At 28.7% G+C, this 23883-nt stretch overlaps 1 protein-coding gene across 4 annotated transcripts in view; it reads right to left on the reverse strand.

Moving 5' to 3' along the window:
• Window positions 1-23883, reverse strand: part of Frl (formin-like protein) — a 48707-nt gene that overhangs the window by 23153 nt on the left and 1671 nt on the right. The window lies entirely within an intron of this gene.

Raw genomic sequence — 23883 nt, forward strand, 5'->3', positions numbered from 1 at the left:
ACTTGAATCATACACGTCGTGCACAAGTCGTTAAAGCCATCGTTAACAACATGACACATGCATATACGCACGTGCAAAGTGCATAGAACCAGCTGAATTCGACATTATAATTTATCGAGATTCATTGTGATCAGAATTCATGATGCGTACACAGCTATTATTTTGAATTGTGGAGCAAGAAGGAATTTATATGGATTAACTGAAGCCTCTCTTTGAATTACTATTCGAATTATATTAGAATTTTTTTTCGTAACTAATTACATATTATTTAATTATTATTAAGCTGACGTAACTTCTTGTTGTTCTAATAAATTGCAAGATTTTATAATGATTAAATTTTCATTATAAATAACTTATGATAGAATAGAATTATATTAATCTAATTAATTAAGTCTTTAATTTTTATTGATAAATAATTATCAATTTCAATCCAATTACCCTTCCAAGTATCGTAATGTTTTTTTCAAAATTTTTATATAATCCTTGTTAATCTTCTTTAAAGTTATGTCACTACAAATATATATATATATATAGTATATCTCGCAATAAAATATCACACGCAATTAACATGTTTTCCTTCCTGTAATATGATGTAATATTTGACGAAAGCAACTAAATGAGATAATTGAAAATAATAAAGGACAATTTTGTGTCGACATTTTCTAATTATTTATTATTACTCAAGGTAATTATTTAATTTTTATATAATATTTATATTCGCGCGTATGTTCTCATGTTTCATTATCAGTTTGATGCTATAACAATGCAAAGTGTAATCTGCATGTTAGATTATAAATTAATAACGACAGAGGAAACTATATAACAGTAACAGCAATATTGAATTTAAAGCATCGTATATAATCAATACTGTAGTTTTTATACATATAACTCAAATCTTAATCTGATCTAGATGCTTCGCGTCGCTGCATCAATATTCCTTCCTTTGATTAATCGGACACGCAAATAAGTTGGTACATATTACATTAGGAAGTAGATCTAACAAGTATTCAATAAATAATATAACAGACCAAGTCGGGTATTGCTTGAATATTCATTAAGTTTTAAAGATCATTACAATTTTGTATTGAATTCTCGCACGTCCATAATCGTTTATTAAAAATAAAAGTTTCTGATTGTTCATATACATCCATATACATACATATACAGTTTTATTTTTTCTTTAAAGGTATATCTATGCTAACTTAATCTATCAAATGATATTAATTCTCTTGTAAAAAATACTATTTTACTTATATTGTCGTGTATGTGTATCATATACAAACTAACTGCCCAGAATCTTATCAAAACTTTCTTTTTCAAGTGACACATGTACTAACAATTTTCGATATTATGGGCATTTCTTATATGCTCACGTAAGTTACGAAAATATATTTATTACATTGAAATATAATCTAATAATAAAAAATAACAAATTTTTACTTTCGTAATTTTGTTTCTCAGAAATTTGCACTAGCTGAAAATTGTTAACAATTTCCGCTTAATAGAACTATTACGAACGCAATCTATTGTATTATATTGTGGAATTGCTATTACTGCAGAAGTACTAAGTAAGTTTCTGCGAAGCTTTATTAATTGAACTTTACTCATAAAACTATCATGTAAAAACGTTGCCACATATATATACTAAATTTAATACAAGCAACAATTATTATTATAATGAGTTTTCAGTAACAACGGATAGTAAACTTTTACGATCTCATTCGATCCGGCGATTTCGAGACGGCGCCTCGTAAAACTGAATGAGAGAGCGGCGATCTAAAATTAAGTGATAACGTCACGATGTGCACCCGGCCATGGTGACATCATCTCGCAAGTTTTGCGCATGCCTCATACGTGCATGTGTGTGTAGACCTCAGTTTCCCTCTTTTTTTTTTCTTTAGCCACTCTCTTCCTGTCAAGAGACCGTTGCAAAAATATGCTTATGTAAAGTTTTTTCCGCAAGGAATACTCGATGTAAAGTTCGTACAATGTGTATGTGTATCTCTGATGTAATTTTCATAAATCTATTACCTCCAGATTGTAAAACAAAAATATGTAGCATCAATTTTATAAGAATAAGATGTAAAATTGCAACAATTTTTCTTTGATATTAAATCTAATCCAACTCTGACTAAACTTGATTCTAAGAGAACATGAATTTTTAATTTTATAGTTTGTAATGTAATATCCTGGATTAAACGTCAAACTGGTTTTTCTTGAACTTTCTATAACTTTTTTTAGTTTTTAGTTTTTATAAATTTTATTAACCACTGTTTTAAACTTAAAGTCGATTTCTTTCTCTGTCTCTAATGTCAATTATCTGTAATCGTATTAACTTCTTATTTAAATTTTATTTAAATTAAAATCAAAGTTAATAGAGGCTAATGTGTAAACTAGACCTTTAGATTTGATCAGTATAAAACGCACATTTGTTTAGTTAAATGCGGAGTTAATACATTTGAGCTTTTTGAGGTCTGGCTTAAATATATGATCGCGGAGAAATCTCAGAAGACTCATATGCTTCTCAAGAAGAACCGAAGGTCAGAGGAGGTTTAATATAGTAGCGGGGGTGAATAAAGATCATACGGTCGACCAGATGAAACAGGTTAGGGTGGAACTAGGACGGAGGAAGGGTGAGAGGCGTATTTTAATAGACGATGCGAAGCAATCTCTAGAGGATGTTAATCCTTATGCTTCCACAATCGATAGAGAAATTATAGAATATTTTTATTTTGATAAATATAAGAAATATTATTAGTCTCACATACAGAATCTATCAGAACTTTAAATCCCCATTGCATGCATTTTTTAACATAAAAATATATTTTATATGTGCAAAAAAATTTAACATCTTAATGGAATTCCGCAACTTTAAAATATAACTCGTGTCAAATATTTATTTAATATAGCTTTATTAAAACAATCTATCAAACAAGTATCAAATAAGAACACTTTACAGGTGCAAGAAAATTTAACATATATAGAAGAGAAAGAATAGATAATATTACAGAACCTATGCCAAAGGATAATATAATATTTCTTCTGTATTGCTATTTAAAGATAATTAACGAAACTATTGTACTATTAAAAATTTACTTGCCAAGAAAAAACTTTTTTGCCAAACTTAGCGAGAAAGCTGGATATAAATCATCATGCAGATTATTATATCAGAATCATTACATTGTTTCTCAATTATAAAATTATCCTTAATAAATATGGAGAGTTTGTTTTTCAATCAAATATTTGACGATTTTAAAGCTATAACCGTACAACTATCGATCAAATATTTGACGATTAAAGCTAATAACCGTACAACTATCGATATTATTGAAACATCGTTAGCATCCTAAGCCACAATGTGTCGGTTAGTAACACACCCAGGATTATCTGTGTGGTAGTCTTTGTGGTAGTAGGTACCAGGCCGACACCCTCGTCCTCATCCACATCACGCTTGAATAAACCCACGTATGTGCGATGAGAGGGAAGGAAAGAGAGAAAGAGAAAAAGAGAGAACAAGTGAGAGGGTAACGACCCGATGGAAAGAAAGAGACGTATATTGGATTAATGAACGGTGAAGGGACATTAGAGGGAATAAACGAAAAGGGAGGCGGCGACTGTATACGAAACTTGTTTGTATATGTGTATGAGGGAAGATAACGAAGGGTTGGTCGAGAAAGAGATGAAAAATATAGTAAATGTGCAGAGACAGGAGGTATAATATAATATTAGTATAAAAAGGAACAATGAAGAAAATACTACAAAGAAATGCGAAAAAAATGAAAAATGGCGAGTATTAAGATCAAATAAAATAAAAAATTTTAATAATATTTGTGACAAGAAAGAAAAAAAAGACAATTTAATAATCTAATAAAGGAAAGAAAGGAAAGAGTGAAAAATAAGAAAGAGAAAAAATGCAGAAAAAAAGAATTGTCTACGTCTGCATATATCGTTAAATAAATTATTTCAAAAATATTTCCTATTTTAATTTAAATTATTTCTGGCATACGTATCACTATGATAAGACTTGAGAGAGCATTTGATTGTTCGCGACACGCCCTGTACGCAACCCCTGACGCGAGGAGGAAAAAGAGTAACCCCTCCGCACGCGTGCAGTTTCCATGACGGCCAATCTCATGGAAATGCAACTCCTCTCTCATGGAACGGCTCTTATTCGTTACCAAACATTTCGATTCAATTCCAGTCGCTCCGCTTTGTCATCGTTCGCTCCACGAAGTTGTCATTCGAGCATGACATTGCGGTTAAAAATGTCGCTCACAAATGTTCGAGCTAGAATTAAAATTATGTATTTTTCTGACTTCATAACATCGCATAGTTTTTCGAACAATAAGAGTCTAGGAGAGATAAACAGTTTTGAAAATTTTTAGACATTTAGAGATATAATAATATTTAACATATGCACATGCGCATACAGCTTTAACATAAGATTTATTTAAAAATAATATTTATGAAAATTTTTAATCATAAGTTAAATTCTGTTTCAGAGAATGGGTGTGTGAAGTTAGCACCCCGAAATGCAATTTTTATAGTTCTGATTAGAGTCCTAGCTTCTTCTTAAAGAGTTTGAGTTCTTTATAAAAAGTAAAAAGAGTTCCAAACTCTTTTTATTTTTTACAAAGAACTCTTAAACTCTTTAAGAAGAAGCGAGGACTCTAATTAGAACTATAAAAATTGCATTTCGGGATGCTAACTTTACACACCCTCAGAGAATTGCTTCGTAAAGAAAACGTTAGAAGTCAATAAAAATGATGTTATAAGGCATTTCTTGTGTAAATAAATTTTATGTTTTAAGGCATTCCTGTTCCCATTGTGTGGAAGGAAACTATCTAGAAAACTTAAAAGTTACGCTCTGTTATCCATCGATTTTAACGTTGCATCGTTAGCATTTTGTACGCGCCATTACTTTTATTGCTTAACTATTTATTAATATATAGCACTATCAAATAAATTCTATCATAATTCTATATATGCTTCGCTATAAAAACAGCATATGTAGACCGTAAAAGAAAATTATTCTCAAAATAAATTACATTAGATTGCTTGTTAGCAAAAATTGCATTTTGTGCAATCAAATGACGGACTTAACATAAAAAACTAATAGAGAATAATCACTAAACACAATTTTGAGAGCGTAAAAGTTATTTTATCGTAAAAACAATCATATTATATTTTCTTTAATTAAAATAATTTGTTGATAATGTTTAGAACATAATATGCGATATATACGTCAGAATAAATAAAATCTCGTAATATAAAATAATTTTAAGCCTATTGCTAAAATATATATGCTAAAATAATTTAAGTAATAATTTTCACTTTTAAAATATCTTAAGATCCCAACAAATTGCGCAAAAAAAATTTCAACTGTAATTGCGCAGATGAAAAATTCTAGTGTCTTCGGACACGAAGTAGAAGACAATCGTGCAGTTTGAGTGAAGACGTGATTTAACGAGAGTACCTGCGGTAATATCTCGTCAGAGAAGTAAAAAAAGAAAAAAAACTGATATATCTACGTTTCTGTGACTTCCGCGCATCAAGCTCAAAGAGCAATTGTTTTTAACCGCGATTGCAAACGCGCGCGACTGAGGCTCGCTTAAACAACGACTGTCTTCCTGCGATTACGATGCACATCTGCGGTCCCGCTGAATTCTTTATGACGCCTCAATATAGAGACGTACGTGCAACAACGGCTACATGTGTGAACCGGAACAGAAAGTTCATTCGCGATTTGGAGTTCTTCGAACTTTTATGCGCAAGGTAAATATTGAGACGCTCATCCTATGCTATGGAACTCGCACCGGAACTCGCGACGCGAGTTACTACAAAATAATCGCCGTGTTCTTTTTATTCGCAACCTGCCTAGATATTAGCATACAATGGTCGGGAATTATCGATCGCGGTTTAATGTCAGCGCTGGAAATGCAATCGATCGCACGTTCGCGACGCTTTCAGCCGTTTGCCTCAGAGAACGCCGATTATCATTGTCGAACAGAATCAGCAATTTCTCGTTCCGCGCCTATTCTGCTAGATAGACTGCGTTCGAAGTATCGTGACTCTGCGATGATGACCTCGCAGATATGAGCATCTAATTAGCATAAATAATTCTGATTTATGTCTGCGATAGAAACGCCATTATATCGGTTGCAAAAAGACAACGATTAATTTAGCGCACAATTCTTTGATGCACTCTACACGTTATGTAAAACTATATATGCTCAATGTTTCAGATGATTAAATTTATTCGTGACGTATTTATATATCATCAATACATGTGGAGTTATCTTGATATGTCTAAATGTTGTAATTTAAGTTATTGTACAATTAACTATAAATAATTTTACTTTATACAATTAACAAATTTGATTTTTATTCTATAACAAATAATGTATAATTTTAGAAACTATTGTGTTAATAACTATTATGTAATGTTTGTAATTTATAAAATTCAAAGTTTGAATAATTGATTAATAAAAGTATAGTATTCGATATTTAAATCTTTACGGAAAAATATGTAAAAATAATTGAATGTATGTATTATGTAATATACATATATGTAATATATATAATTTTTGAATATAATTAAAAAATTATTTAACTTTTGAAATGCATGCAATTATTTGTTATTAATCACTTTTTCAGACATTATCTTTTAAAAATTTTTTAGAAAAAATAGTCATTATTGTTTATAGCATTATTTAAAAAATATTACTATTCCGTTTTGTACCAAAATATCTTTATTGATGTAATAAAAGATCAAACATATATATGTATATAACGTATAAATAAAATAAGGAAAATTCTCATCGACATTGATCGTAAATATTGATAGTTCTTCTAATTAAGAGTAAGAGTCTCTAATTAAATGAATTAGCCAAGAATTTTCACGGTCAAGCGATAACGTTTAGGCGCCACCAGTAGCCGCCAGTGTCCCTGATGCATCGGCAGCGTCTTTTATTTACTATCCAAAAATAACTCTATTCGCACGTGCACGCCATTTGGCTATGGGCCATTTCGCGGTACGTACACACTTATTATCTCTTCTTTTCATCTCCTTTTCTTTGTCTTCTTTTACGTAAAGGAAGTTCTGACCAGTTAACGTTAACGGTGTCGTGTTTTACCTGAGATCCATCCGGCAGCGGTGCACGTGACGACGTGCACGTGACGTCGACAAGAGGTTCCCAAATCGCAGAATTGAATCGGGAAAGATTCCACACCGGATATACGAGACAATATTTTCCATAAAAGATAAAGCAGAATGATATGAATTCTCTGAATTCTCTCATCTCTCAGAATTTTTTCTCAAGGAAATTTATTAAAATTGTTAAAATTTTTTATCTTACAATTAATTAAATATGAAAAAGGGCACATTTGCATCCAGTTCCTTAAGGCTTCTGTTTTATATTTTTTGTTTTATCAGTGACGTCTTTTGTTCTATTTGCTTATATATGCATAATGTGTTTATCATTATTTGTAAACATATAATTTGATATAGAATAATTATTTTTAAAATTGTATGTAATTATATGTAATTTAATAAAGAATTGTTATAATGTGATCGCACAATATTTTCATGCTGAGATATACTTGCTTGAGAATGCAATTTCGCGTAAAAGAGAAGGAGAGAGAAAGAGAAATGAGATTCGTCGTATTGCTTAGAACACGGATACATAAATTCACTACAGATTACGTTGTCTTTTTGGTGGAAAACAAAATCCCACGGTAATAAACATTATTCCTGCGTAATTGCTCGATAAACTTAGTAACCCGGACAAACGAGTTCCACCTTCAATCGATAACATACTGATATTTTTCATAGTATCGGCCAATGCTTCTCGTAGTATGCACACGTACATATGTAGATTTCTTTCCAGGTCGAAAGTTCCTCTTCGGCGATATCTCTTCTCAATTTTTCTACTATTGAGAAATCGTGAGAAAAAGATTTATTTCCAGAAATATGCATATAGAATGTTTAATTGCTATTATAATTAAAAAGTAACTCTTTTATAAACAAATACGTTTCTATGATAAAGTTATGAAAAATTGTGAGTTATAAGTATTTATAAACCTCTATCAAAAAAATATATGTGATAATAACATATAAATAAATAATAAAATAAATATGTGTGTAATATAAAAATAATAAAAACTTAAAATTATTAAAAGAATAATATTAATGTAGATATTTACAAAAAATTAATGCAATAATACTAAAAATTCTCTGTTTATATAAATATTTCTAAAACATAAGAAATCTTGTATTGAAAAATCTTGTTCGGTAAACAGATGTATTAAGTGGTGAGAAAAATTCTTTTCTCGATAAAACTAAATATATGAAATCAAATTTATACAACTACTATATATTTACAAATATATTGCGCGCAAAAAAGATATATCGTGCAAATATCTGATAAATTCGCTATCATTTCTGAATATACCGCGTGCAAGTTATATAACATGATTTTCCGTCGCTTCTATAGCACATTCCCACAGTGCAATGAAATTGCAGCGTGCGCCATGGGTGTCATTTGGATATCCTGTTTATGCACTCGGAAGGACACGATTGCACCGCAACGCGAGACAACTATCATCTTAGCAAGAAACGCAAACAGAGGTGGACACGTGTATGGCCATTCACACACGCGAGTAAGTCATTTAATCTTTCAGTGTCGTGTTGTGTATGCCGCATATATGCTTACGTAAAAAAGTTATTTTCTTTCTACGCGAACGCTCTTATGCACGCGAGAGATATTGCCTTAATAACTTTAGTTATTCTTCTCATATATTTGCTTATTTTTATTTTCAAATTGTTTGAAATAGCTGTTATTACTCTTCCACTTAAATCGTTCCTTAATATATCCATATATTTTTGAATGATAATCAAGTTTTCTCTTTTCTAAGTACAGTGTTATCTGATGCAACAGTTTTTATCGCAAAATGGATGAATCAGCTTCAGCTTCAATTTAAAATAAAGTTTATAATTTATAATTTAAAGGCGTGAAAGCATAGAAAATCGCGTTTTTCGCATCGTGGACTTATAAACTTTAATAAAATAATTATCTGCATTAAAAATAGAAAAGAAATGAGCAAACGGTGTGTGATACCTTACTGTAGATCGAAGCAAAGAAGTAGCAACACAATACAAGAAAGACCGCCAATCTCCAATTACGGAAATTCCTGCACATTCCCGTGGTGTTTTTTGTCTCGCGAAATGCTTATGTAAACGAGTGACGAGTATTACTTCATTGATTTTATCAGTTTCGTTTTGGACTTGGTTTCGCACCTAATACAGTTGTACTTGGTGGATCTTTCTCGTGCGAACGCGTGTATATGATAAATGAGTCTACGAAGAGGGATCCTTGAAGAATATAATTCATAACGCCGCTTTCACTCGCATGAATAATTCAACCGAGTAAGGGAAACCGCGTCTATAACCATGATGCATTTATTAAATACTGGTTTCTTGCTAGAGCTTATTTATTTTGATGATAATAGCTCAAGTGGATTTAAAGTTATTATATATGTAACTAGATCTGTATAAACTCTTGACATTCCAATTTTAATAAATTGAGTTTTTAATATATGTAATAATTAAGATAAAATTGTATTTCGTGTCAATCGCAAATATCTTGTATTACTTTTAAACGATTCAATTACAAAAGAAAAAGATCGAACAATTACAAAGGTATTTGAATCAAGCGATTTTATATCAACTTTTTTTTATTTTAAAATCGAATAACAGTTACTCTTTGCATTTTTTAAATGCTATCATTTTTTTGCATTATAAAATTGATTAAACTTGCCAAATTTACATAGAGTAACATAAATATCGTTTGTAAAAGTTAGGCTTGCATTAACAATTTATCACTATCCAAATGTCAATTCCGGAAATAGATATGTAAAGATGTCATAAGCGGATTAATCACGATTAGATAATTTTCTATAAATTTTATTGCGGTTTGTTGAATACATTATATATTCTGCAATAATAACGCTTAAGTCATTTTAATGAAATGGATGATTCATTCCGTCATTTATTTTTCCTGGAAAAATTAACGACAGTTAGGACATTCATAAAGATAATGTCGATAATCAAAGCTTATGTAAACATTTCATGTTCTGTTTCAAATTTGTTCAAACAGATTGAGAGCGTTTTATAATATTAAATTAAAATAATATTTAGCAATTTTGTCAATAAAATCTCCTTATCTTTGATTATAATTCATGTATATAGTTCAACCTAACAATGATTCTTTTAATGCTAACTATATTATAGACAATAATTATGGCTAATGAAAACTTTTAATCACGAAGTGTTTACAATGCGAATCTTAACTCTGAGATTCTTTTGACCTATCTCCACAAAGAAAGTTAAACTGCACACGATTTTAATTTCATTATGGAATTTCTGACATGAGAAGCACTGACTAAAGTCATTCTATATATAGAATACGTCGGTTTTATCTCTTCCCGTGGATATTTTCGAGTGGCAGTCTTTGAGCGTGATTGTTCAACTGGAGAACCAAATCTGCTGATATATCAATGCACTTCGATTTTTTTCTCTTTCTCTTATCATTATCATGGTATTTTCTAAGTTCTGTGTTATCATTCTTCTTATTTTGATCTACCTTTCAATAATTTACAATAAAATATATGTGTAATTTAATATTTTGAATTTTATTTTGCAAACTTAAATTTACACATAAAATTATCTGTGATTTGTATATCTATTTTCTGATTTTAAAACGTATTTTTATTTTTATATTAGTCAATTAAATGTTTTAATATTGAATACTGTCAAACTTTTGAATTATAACGTGCACCGCAAAAGCTCTACGTGATTATCATTTCTTTTTTCATAAATAACGATTATCGATCGAGTGACGAGAGATTTATCAAATGTTTATTAATATTTTGAAATAGTTACATTCCGACTGAGAAAAGGAACTTTTGATATAATTATTTACAAAAGTGTTCTTGATATATAAATGTTATTACGTTAAAATTATTATTCATATACTCAAAGATTCTGAATTTATTAAATTTCTCTAGATACATCAATTTTTCCTAATAATAAAACTTCATCAACCGTCTACGAAAAAAGGTTGTCCTTCGGCCGGTTTCAGAGGGAGTGAAAGATATTTTAGTCCCAAAATAAAAATAAAACAAAAACGTAACAAACGTGATTGGATGCAGAAGCAGATATACCAAGCCTCAAAAGTCTTTTCTCTATCGAATATTTGTTTCCATTTCTATCAAAGTATTAATTCTAATAATGCCTAATTATTTTAATAATACCCTCAGGAATTTATTAAGTAATTTCATCGGTAAAATATATTTAATAAGTTGTTTTTTTCCCCGGAGAACAGAAAAATATATTTTTGCAAAAAATGTTTTATGTAATTATTTCTTAAGTTATATTTTATTTCATCTAATTATATTTTATATATGTACTATATTACTTTTCTATAGAGAAAAAAAAGACATTTTTTGTAATGAGAAATTGTCATGCACATGATATATGAAAAAATAATTTTTATCAAAAAAATTCAATTGCGTAATAAATAGTTAATAAATAAAAAATAATTAAGTTTCTTGACATACGAGCACATAAGTTTTAATGCGAGCACGATACCTTGATTTTTGAATTTTTACGTTAACGTATTGAATAATTTATACTAACGTATATTCTTCAGCGTATTCTTAGCTGATAATTTATTACTAGCTTAGTAGCGCGATCGTTTCAAAGCTGCCGTTCATCACCATTCCGAGGATGCAGCGTGCAAATAGCGACTTTATTAAAGACACATCAATAATGCAAAACGTAGGCTCTCGAGTCGCCAGGAAGGCTCAAAAGTTGGCGCGACAAGATGCCGCAGCGAAAATGCGAAAATAAATATACAGCGAGGGAAATAACCTTAGGCATATTGATATATTTTTCCATGCTTTAATAGCAATTAAAATTTAACAAAAGTTGTATATCAAAATTTTAAACTTTTCAAGCAAAAAAAAAGGAGAAAAAGAAATAGTTTCTGATGAATAACGTAAAAACGCGTGGAGAAAAATCTTTTAAAATTAAAACAAATATTTTTTGCAAAAATCATAATTATGTTTTAATATTAGTTTTAAAATAAAAATTTAAACTTAATTAAAAACTTAAAAATTTAAACTCTCTGTTTCTGACAATGAGTCTACTTTTAAAAGGAATCAGTTAAACTTTAATTATATTTAACAAATATTTATAGATGTGTTTAATAGGCAATATAATATCATCATTGATATGTTATTAACCCTGCAGTATTATGAGTATTTATATGTAATTTATTTTTAAGGTTAAAATTTCTATTTATTTCTTTTATTGTTTTTAACTTTTTTATATTTAATAAAGATAAAATTTTTTCTTATATACTCGTAATTTTTATTGACGATATCAATTTAAAAAAATAAACATATGTAATACTCTCTATTTATTTTATGAGAGTTACAAGAAATTCGAGTGTTTCATATCCTATAGTCGTTATCGTTGTAGTATTTAAAGTAAAGATATCGTAAGTATTTCTATTTTGTAAAATCCTCCAACTCGCGAGAAATTCTCTTCGTACTTCGTTCGTTCATTCGTGTTCGGGTAGTTGGCCATTCCAGTTGGCATAGTTCCAGGACCCATTGTCACGATCCACAAGAGAAGTGGGCGTCGTCGGTCAAAGGGTGGAGAAATTGTATATGTGTTAGTGGATATGTGAATACTTGTGTGTATGTATGTGTGTGTATGTGTGCGTATGAGCGCGTGCTGCTCGTGTAAGTTAGTCCCCGAGAAGAGGATAGTCTGCTTTCGTTGCTGTCAAGCCGGCGGGTACATGTATCTTCTCTATAAACCGGTAAGCTTATGCTCGGTCGACAGCTCATCCTTAAGAATGCGACAAAATTGGGCGCAGGTTAAGATAGCGTGCATTGACTTTATGATCTCTAAAACCGAGCAACATTTCTACACAAGCGGCACAGGTCCACTGCCGAATTAACGAAAGAAAGACGAAATCGTAGATGAAATAGCAAAGTTGTTGAATTACAGTATGTAATGTGTAACAATTAAAAATTCATTTGAACTCGTTCATTGATGATATAAAATTGTCTTTTTAAGATAAAGATTTTTCTCTGATTACTCATTCCAACACACGTACATCTACTGCATTTTTCACCATTATAAATTGAAATAGCAACCAGGAAGTCAGTTGAAGCTCTTTCCAGCTGCCTAGCGTTCTATAAATGTGCCTTTATATGATATATTACACTCGGGAGAATGAACACTTGGAACAATCATATATACGTATGTAAATGTATGTAACTGTTATCAATCAGTAGTAATATAATCATAATATTATCTTGATGATAAATGCGTTTATATTTATGAGTTTTGTTAGTGATTTATAAAATATATAAATATTTATATTTATAATATTTATAAATTTGAAGAATGACCTATGTACATATAATACGAAAAAAACGGAAATTAGAATAATTAAATTAATAATTAAAAATACTCGAAGAATGTTAATTTTTCTTCACAATTATAAAGTTATTAAAATTGCAAAAAATAAGATTATAAAGTTATCAAGTTATAAAACAGTAAGAGAGTTTTTTGCATTCAATTAACTCATTTTTAAACTGATATCCTGATATGAGATTATTACAAAGGGAGGAGACAATCTAGGTCGTAATTTGTATTTTAAGTCACTGATGATAGAAGTTTATATCTCGTCAAACACGTAATTAACAAACAACAGGTAATTATCCGAACAAACAGGATAACAAGGCAAAGACACGATCGGTAATAATGGCTCAACTCACACACACACACGTGAGTGTTCACGTGCATAAACGTCAAACAAAGGCGCGGAATACACGTAATACGAGTCCATATACATCATATGTTTAATAATTAGTGATATAGCCGGTAAATATGTTTTTCTTATCACAGAATTAATCAATTTGCAATATTGAAAGTTTTCTCTTTAAATTAATTTGCAAGTTTAATGTTTTGATGTTTGTAAAAATAGTTATTAGAGTGTCGCATATATAAAATATCACTTTTACATTGATAATGTCTAGATGAAATTTTTCAGAAGATAAAATATACATTTTAAAGACTCAATAATGTTTTCACATTTTTTAAGATAAAAAGTCACCTTCAGAATCTCATACTGAATTAAATAATTGTAATAAAAAAGAGCAACTAAAAATCTAAAATATATTTTTTTAACTTTATATTCCAAAAACTTATTGTAACTTTTTATATATAGAATATATATGTATGTATATTTCAAACTTTTTTCCTAAATAATTAAAATATGATTAAACATTGAAATTATTTAATTTGTTAATTATATTTTTATTGTTTATCAAATATTATAATTATGTTTTTAATTATATTGTGTAGCAAATTAGATTAGTAGATTACATACAGTTTCGTAAAAAATTTTATGTATAATCATAGTTTTGAAAATAATTATAAATTATTAAACGCATATTAAATAAATATAAAAATAATTTAAACATAGAAGTGTGATTTTGAAAAGAAATAGGTGTATATATATATATATTTGTGCAAACTTACGTCAATATATGAACATCAAATCTTAAAGCTTTTCTCAGTTATATAATTAATTATTATATACTGTATAGACACTTTGACACTTTGACTATAACTCGCGTTATTGTGCACTGACACGTGCGATATTGAAAACATGAGCCGCGTTGATTTCTTCGAGACAATAATATCATTGTGTTGCAATCAAGAACCGAGACATAATCAAATATAGAATAAAATATAAGAAAAGTACAATACGTATAAAAAATTGTAAGAAATATATATTAGTATACATTATAGATATTAAAAATAAATGCTTTTTATATCTTTTATCGATTAAGAGACACGCTTTTTTTCTGTTCATATTTTTCCATAACATATAAGACTTTTATTTATTTTAATTGGTTGAAATATTTTAAGAACAATTATCCATTTTTTCAAAAGTGTGTTTATATGTTTAATGTAGTTAAATGTAATCATTCATTACACATTTTATAATACAAAAATAATAATAGTTGGTGATATAATTCGAAGAAATAACGTTGCGTTTCCGCGATTGATTTTCGTTCCTAGTGGTTACGCAATATTAGGAATATCGATTTTCGTAATGACTGAGCGGTGATGAGAAATGACACTAGAAATGGACATAGCATTTTGTTTACCACGATATTTATATATAATTTTCCTTTCATTTTATCAATTTTTTCTAAATGTCAATTGAGCAAGGGAAACCTGTTAACAAATATCTATGTCCAATTGTGTTAAGCGACTTTTAATAATGCTTTTTTGCAATAATAATTTTCTATATTTATAACCGAGAAAAAATATGCCAATCAGCGAAAAAACAGTACTCCTCGAGTTTATAAATTATCGAAGTCAACGAAAATAATAAATATGATTTGTAGCAAATTAGAATAATTGTCTCAATTTACGTTTACAGATTCATTAAGAAAATATGTTATCGAAAGATAACTCTGAATTTCTATTTACTAAATACTAACATTTGTCACTTGCGTTTTCACACTGCGTACATGGAACAAATTGTAGAATAATGAATTTTTTCTCTACAGTGGTTGGTAGTTACTGCAGTTGAATAAATCTTAATAAATCTCGAACTCAAATCATAATTTTTAGTATATACTCTCATTGCAATAAGATATACAATACATATATATATATATATATATTTTAGATTTATAAATTTACAAATATATATATGTATATATCTTATTGCAATGAGAGTATATACTAAAAATTACGATTTGAATAATGTAACATTATAAAAAATAGTTATTTAAATCAGTTATTTAAATTATGTGTATATGTTTTACTAAAGAAAATCACAAGAAAGAACATTTTCTAACTAGTTTAATTATTATTACCTTTTAATTAATATTATTAATTTAATTATTTATTATTTACTTCCTAATTTCTGTCCATAACGTTAAAAAATAATCAATTTTAGAAATTATAAAAGCTATTTGTGTGGCACTACTTTTAGTTGATAAAATCTTTATTGGATAAAATGTTTATTTGATAATTATTATTTTCCGTTAAAAAAACAATAAGATAAATGTTTAATAATTTTATATTTATATATTTGTAGAATAATGAATCTTATAATGTACAAAATATTTTTCAACCAATCAATTTCTTACAACATTTCTTGTAGTAAAATTATCAAAGTATATAAAAATCAAATATGTTTCTCTTTGTATGAGAATTGGCATATTGAGGTAACTGTTCGTTGCGTATAATGTGTTTCCTGCACTTGTGGTTAGCCACCTCAGAAATGTGCTGACCGGTTATTGCTCTCATCTTGGCTGTTTTTTTTTATATGAATAAACTTTATGTTACAGAAAAAAATGTGATAAAAATAATATCAGATAGAATCGCTTATAAAAATCCTGCTAAATTATATACATTTCACTTTCTGTCATAAATGTATTCAGCTTTATACATTTCACTCTATTGTCATAATTTCATTTCTTGTATTCCGAAAATTGCTATTTATTTATTATATGTTTTTGTTAGCATATTTATACTATACCTGTATAAGTGTTAACGATATCTTCAGTTTGATTAAATTATTTTATTTATTTGCTTTTATATTGTTCTGACGCAGTTTAATTCATATTCAACAATTCATGATAGGTACATACACGCATGGATTTTGATTTTAAGATCGTAATAAGTGTATACTTATCTAATTTGACTAAAATATAATAAGATATACAATACAGCATAATTAACGAGAAATAAATTTCTAAATAAATTGATATTAATAAATTTGCTTGCAGAAAATTTTATTGTAAATTCACCAATAATATAATCTACTATGAAGAAATAGATGGTTAAATGGAACGAAATTAATGAAATGTACACAAGTCATGTGTATCGAAAAAAAGAAAAATTCATTCACTACGCGATGAAATGTAATAGCGCGAATAACAAGAAAATGATTCGTCTTTCAAGTCTTATATTAGATTTCCGCCTGTGGAAATCGTGAGAGAACAGGCTAGAGAAGATGAGGATATAACATCGAGGCCGGGAAAAACTTTGACGCGCCCTGCAGTCAAGTCTCGTGATTCAAGCACAAGGCGGTTTCTACGACTAATCGGCGCGGCGGCGATATGACTCATCGACAAGCATCTATAATGAAACGAAATCCCACGATAATATTTCCAGCCGCCGACGAGATGACGATGACGCGAATAATCTCGTGCTCTCTTCGAGGAGTGTCGTTAACGTTTCTCATGCCACACGCATCAACAATTTTTTGAATTTTCATCACGCAATGTGTCGTGCACTCCCTTTTCATTACTCGACGACGGATTCTCGGAGTCGGCCACCGGCTGAATCGTCCTGCCGTTATCAACGGACCGACAATCGTAAATATAACTCGCGATAGTTGACAACCCCTCTCTCAAGCGCGTACTATTCAGTGTTTCAGAACGTGACCGGCGTGCTTTGTTGGCACAGCGTTTCTCAACTTATTGTTGATTTTACGCGATATCAAAAGCATCGGAAAAGAGAGCCCGAGCCAAATTTCCAGCCTTTTCAGATAAATTTCAACATCGAGCTCTGTCGCGAATATCCATCATAATTTTCATCAAGTCAAACCCGTCCCGTCGTAAACATTTCTGCGAGATTTATAATTTGTTTACTTTAGTCACGCGTAGTTCATATGAATGAATTAACATGAATAATATTTTGAGATATTCTATACACACGTTTATATACATTATATAAAAGAAAAAAAGCAGATGCTAAATAAAAAGACTATGGCAAATTCTCCTGTTTTCAGATAAATGAAATAATTAGTAAATTATAATTATTTCAAAATGGAGACAGAACATTTATATGATTTAATTTTAATTATTTATTTTTTATTAATTAATTATATCTGTTTTCCTTTTACATATGTTTCAAGAGCTGAAATCTTTATTTCTCAATCTTTTCCCCCAAGGGTTTCTCGTTTCTCTCATTCTGATTTATTAAAATGTTGAAGAGATTTTTAGATAACATCACAATAATTTATTATCCTATCTTATCCTTGAAATAAGTAAGATTTTTTTAATTACAACCACGTAAGTTATATAATATTGAATCGTGCTAATTTTTAATCATGTCTACGACGGTGTTGTTCATCGCACATGCAGATCGGATATCAAAGCATTCGCACCATGTATTTTTCTACCCGATACTAGTGTTGGCAATATTAAAGGCTCTCTAGAGATACGATTACTTGCAAAGTAAAATCTCTAATTACAGATAAAGATACTTTCAGCACACGTTGTATATAAACACAAGTGCAAAAAAAATAATATACCTTAATTGAATCACATTGTTACATTTTTCTTTATATGTAACGAATTTAATCGTGAACTTGTAATATATGTACGCTTAATATATATGCTTATCAGAAGATTAAAAAAAGAATACTAATATACTAATATACAGCAATTTCATTATAGCTACGTATAAAAATAATTCCTAATTAGTTTAATATGTGTCAAAAATTTACACTAGGAAATAATATTGTAATTTTAAGTATAAAAAGAAATATATAAAATTATTTTTTCTTTATATAAAATTATAATACAATATTAATTTCTAGTATAAATTTTTTAAACATTATTTAATTTAGATTATTATTCTAATCAAGATCGATCTGAATTATAAAAATATCAGTTTTAGAAATAACATCGTTCAGCCACTGTCATTAAGAGGTTTACGACCTATTAATGGTGAAAACGAGCTTCTTGATGAAAAAGATACGAGATGTCGCGAAAATAATGATCCATGTTAACGTTAAAGACACCGATCGACCGCTTCGTGACAGTGAGAAGGAAAATAGGAAGAGGAAGATGTCGAATGTTGCAAGGAGCGCGCTTAACGATAATTAGCATCCTTAACGCCGCTCGTCACGTCTCATAATGCGGTCAACGGCGTTTTTCCGGCCGGTTGAGCCGGTTGAACAAAATCACCCGCGATGATCGCGTGCCGGTGCTTTCTCGATGCGGGTATAATTTCGATCTCTGGCGACGTAGATGTACAACCATTTTCCGTAACGACTTGATTGATCCTCTATTATTACGAGAACCCGCGGGAATCTTACGGTTTTTTTCATTAGTTTTGCTTGACAGTTACTAGTGGATATTACTACTACGTATATGTAAAATGTAGAATTAAATGAACGTCCCAATATCTCATTAATAAGTACAACGATATTTATTCTATATATATAAATAGAAATATTCAAAATTATTTCAAAAAAATCCAGTCCGAATTAATTAAATATCGTCGCATAATTAATTTTACGATTAATTGTAATATTTAATTATTTTACGAAATGTTAATTTTATTGTGTCCCCAAAATAATTTATTAATATTATTTCTTCGATTTAAGACATATTAATATCGCATCGTTTATTAATAAAATATTATTAATAATTTTATTAAAATTATAATATAATAAATAACCAGATTTCTCTTAAATTTTTGAATTTAAGAAGAGTACAGAAAGTTTTGGAGAATTTAAATCACTTTCGAATCTTATTTCGTGCACTTTGTTGTGTTAATAATTGCTATTTATATTTTAAAGTTCATTTAAAATATAAGCAGAGGTAAATTAGATTAATAAAAAATTAACAAAATGTTAGTATCATAACAACAAAATTTTAATTGTTTGCAGTTTTATATACGTTAATTTCTAAATAAATATTACAAAATAAGAAGCATGAGAGACACAAAGTCTTTTCGAACAAAATTTTTATACATATTTTTGTTTTATCTTCACTTTAATATATATTTCAGATTTTTTTTCTTATTAATCTTCTTTCCTATACATTTTCTTAGCCTTGTAACTTTACTCATCACTATCAAAAATTCTCGACTGACATACATTGCTCTATTTTTGAGCTTATTCCGCAAAGATATCTTTAGATGCAAAGACATGAGTTGAAAATACAGTAGCAGATATATCTGGCTACATAAAGGATTCAATGTAACGAAATACCGAGAATTATATCGATGGTTACAAAGACGGAGAGTCACGGAGGTCAAGAGCCAAGGATGGCCAGATGGAAGGGACAGTCAGACGAAAGAAGCAGAGAAAATCGAATAAAGTCAAGTTAATACAAGCTGAAGAGAAGACTTGTTGTTTACGATATGTTCGTCGTTGCCGCGACGTTGGCAGTACGATTCACAATCGAATCTTATTTGGTGAGAGTTGCTCGTAGGCGTACCATGCCCTCTTCCACCTTCGTCATCTGTCTCTCTCTCTTTCTCCTTTCTCTTTACCTTTTTTGAGCACACATTCTTTTGAACTTCTAACATTTCATTCTACGAGAAGGAGGGTTCAGGAAATTCATTAATAAATTTATTATTAATCTGACACCATTATTCAATTTCTGACAGCAAACATAAATGATTTATAAATAGTATGCAATAATTATATATATAAAATTATTATCTATATTTTTGATAAGACCTATCATGCCTCTATTCTATCAAATACGATATATATAATTAACGGGTAAAAGCGTAATCGAGCTATGCAATCACCGCTATGTGGAATTTCGATTAAACCGCGATAAAACAATTCAAGATATCGACCTCTTGCTCAAGGCGTGTCAAACGAGCATCGCTCGATCTTATCATTAAATAATTTAACGCGTTTAATCATTTCTGAGATATTAGACTATGGTTATAATAATTCATACGTGTTTTGACTTTAAAACTCATTCTGATGAAACCGTCAGAACTAATCAAACATAAATCACAATTATAATTTATACATGTGATTAATTCTTACCCTGTAATCAATGATAGATGTAGGAAATTTCTACGAAATAATTATCAAAATTAAAAAGAATACATTTTCGAACAGATTTTAGTAATACATTTTTATGTATTATGTTTTTATTTTCATTTATCAATATCTCTTTTTAAATGTGTATGCAGCAATTGAATTATAAATTATAAATTCTTTGATTTTCCTTTTAAATTTAGCATTTATTACAAACAAACATCTATATACACGTGTGCGTTTTATTATTTATACATATTTATATTTTTGAGTTATTATCTTTTTGTGCAACAATTTGTAGAAGAAAATGTCTCATTTTTTTATAAATAATATATTTCCCTTTTCCCTATTTTTGATAATATAAATATACATATATCTAAAAGTACTAACTGTCATTTACATTTTTGTTATTGTAGTTTACAGTGAGTATATATTACGTCTCAAGTTTTATAAGCTAATTAAATTTTGTTAGTATATATAAATTTGACAGAACTCGCCAGAATATGCATTTGTCACCGTGATATATCCACAATAATAAAAAGTAATATAATAAAATAATTAAATTTGAATAAAAGTCATAATAAAATAAATAAAGGAAAGAGTTATCTTTTAATTTATAGATTGCTTATTAATTTTAATAAGTTGTAATCAATTTCTCTAATTAATCATTTATTTCATTATATCACGCTATGGTCTATAGTATCAAGCTTGTAAAAATGGTATTTATATCGTGATATGTCGTAAAAGTGAGACAGCGGAATTACGAGACCGTAAATAGCGTGTTGTGACGCGAATAAAAACATTCAATTGTATAAAATCAAGGTTTGCGGTAATACCGATAATCTTTGCGTCTGTTTGTAGCCTGTCCTTCGTTAAACTTCATATTCTTGCACATTTTATGAGTCTAAATTTCCCAAACCATATTTCATATTTTCGCATTGCTAATTATTAAAAATAAGAATTCTAAATCTTTCAAAAATATATACATGATTTCTAAATTTTTCCTCTATCTAATTCCTTATTTTCGTCACACACTCATGAGAATTCTATCAATATTATCGATATGATATATTGGTTCAATAATATAGATAAATTAAAGCGTCTTTACAAATATAAAGTATGATTACAGGTAAGCATCGTACGACTCGAGCAGAGTTCAGATTCTTTTTTATAGTCTTATGTTATAAATTACAAATCACGTGTTGATACCAATCCGCTTATTATGTTACACCTTGAGGCAGTAAAGATAAATACGTGCTCTCATGTCATATCGATACGCAGCTGAACGAAAATACATGCTATCCGCTGCACACATCTCACTCACTGTTATAACCAAATTAAAGTTTGCCTGTAAACAAAGCCACTAGAGCTTGCGTCTCGTTGTCAACAAGCAATATTTATCAAAGATTTAAACATATTGACTATTCTGTATGTATAATGTATTTGAATTTATTAAAGCTAATTTTAATTATTTGATCAATTTGCGTGTTTATATCAATAAACATTTTTTTATAATTTTTTAATGTTTCATATTTATAATTTGATAATAAGAATTAAAATTAAAATTTTATTCAAAGTTTTGAGTTGAAATTCATAAAACAAATTTCGTGAAACAAATTAAAGACTATGTACAATAATTATATAGACTTAATATTAGAGATATAATTACTTGCATTTCTAAAATTTAATTCAAGAAAAGTGTATTTACATGCTGTATTTGTAACTGTCACTATAAACGTGACATTTATAAAAAATAGACTTCTGCAACTAGAAAAAAAATTTCATCAAAAAATTAACAATTTTGAAACACTAACAGAGTTAAAAAAATAATGTTTGTAAATAGATATAAATCGTGTAGTAATGATATTTAGTTTGTATTTCATTTTCAAAATATGTCATAAAATGTTTTGCAATATTCATCATCAAATATATTTTACATTATTATCAGTATTGAAATATTGATAATGAATTTTATTCGTGCAATAAAATGGATTACAAAAATATGGTATAATATAATATAGGAGTTTTATAGTCTCAACAAATGTCTTTAAAGTAAATATCTAGAGAAAGATATTTGTAATTTGTAATTTAAAAAATAATTTTGCTTAAAAAGTTTTAAATTTTAAATTCATTAAATTTATTCGCAATTAACGTTCTGTATAAAATTGTAAATTCACATAATTAGATTCTGTATTTTTAAAACATCAAAGATCAAAGAAATATGATATTGTAAAGGGTTCATTATGTCGTGCTTTCGTTCGCAAGACACGCGCCAAATGCGTGCCTTAATTGGTCATCGGGAATATTCAGATGTCGAGACAATTAACAGTCACGTGGATAGCTTGGCTATTTTATTCGAATAAAACTAATGGAGAGCAAAAAAAATATAATATAAATTTCAATAAGTTTTAAACACGTTTGCAAAGAATTTAAAATTTAAAAGTTTTGTAAAATATATTATAGAAAGATTTCCTTTTTAAAGAGGCTTATGAGTTTAATAATCCTCTTAATTTGTTTTATAAATATTTATCAAATATATTGTTCAATCACTTTCAAGTAAACATACCTGTAAGATTAATTACATCGATATAAACATGTGTTATTTCTATTAATATATTAAATGAGCAGACCTTTAAAATTACTCAAATACTCATGTCAAATACTACTCAATACTCATATATTTTTAAAAATATTAAATCGTCAAACATACAAGAGCAAGCGAAATATCAAGATTAAATGCAATTATCTACCTGTGACTGCAAAGTAATTTTTATATAGTGATTGTAACTTATTTTTATTTATCGTTTATATTTTGTATATTTATTTTACTTTATATTTTGTATTATTGCTCCTAAGATATTTTCTAATAAAGTATTTGATTGAAATAAATGTTGCGCGCAGAAATATTCACTCAAAATCACAGTCTAGAGATTGCATTCCGAAATATTATTCGGAGTAAATCTCGCTAATATAA

The sequence above is a fragment of the Anoplolepis gracilipes genome, chromosome 9 (genome assembly GCF_047496725.1).
Source record: "Anoplolepis gracilipes chromosome 9, ASM4749672v1, whole genome shotgun sequence".
Taxonomy (NCBI): Eukaryota; Metazoa; Arthropoda; class Insecta; order Hymenoptera; family Formicidae; genus Anoplolepis; species Anoplolepis gracilipes.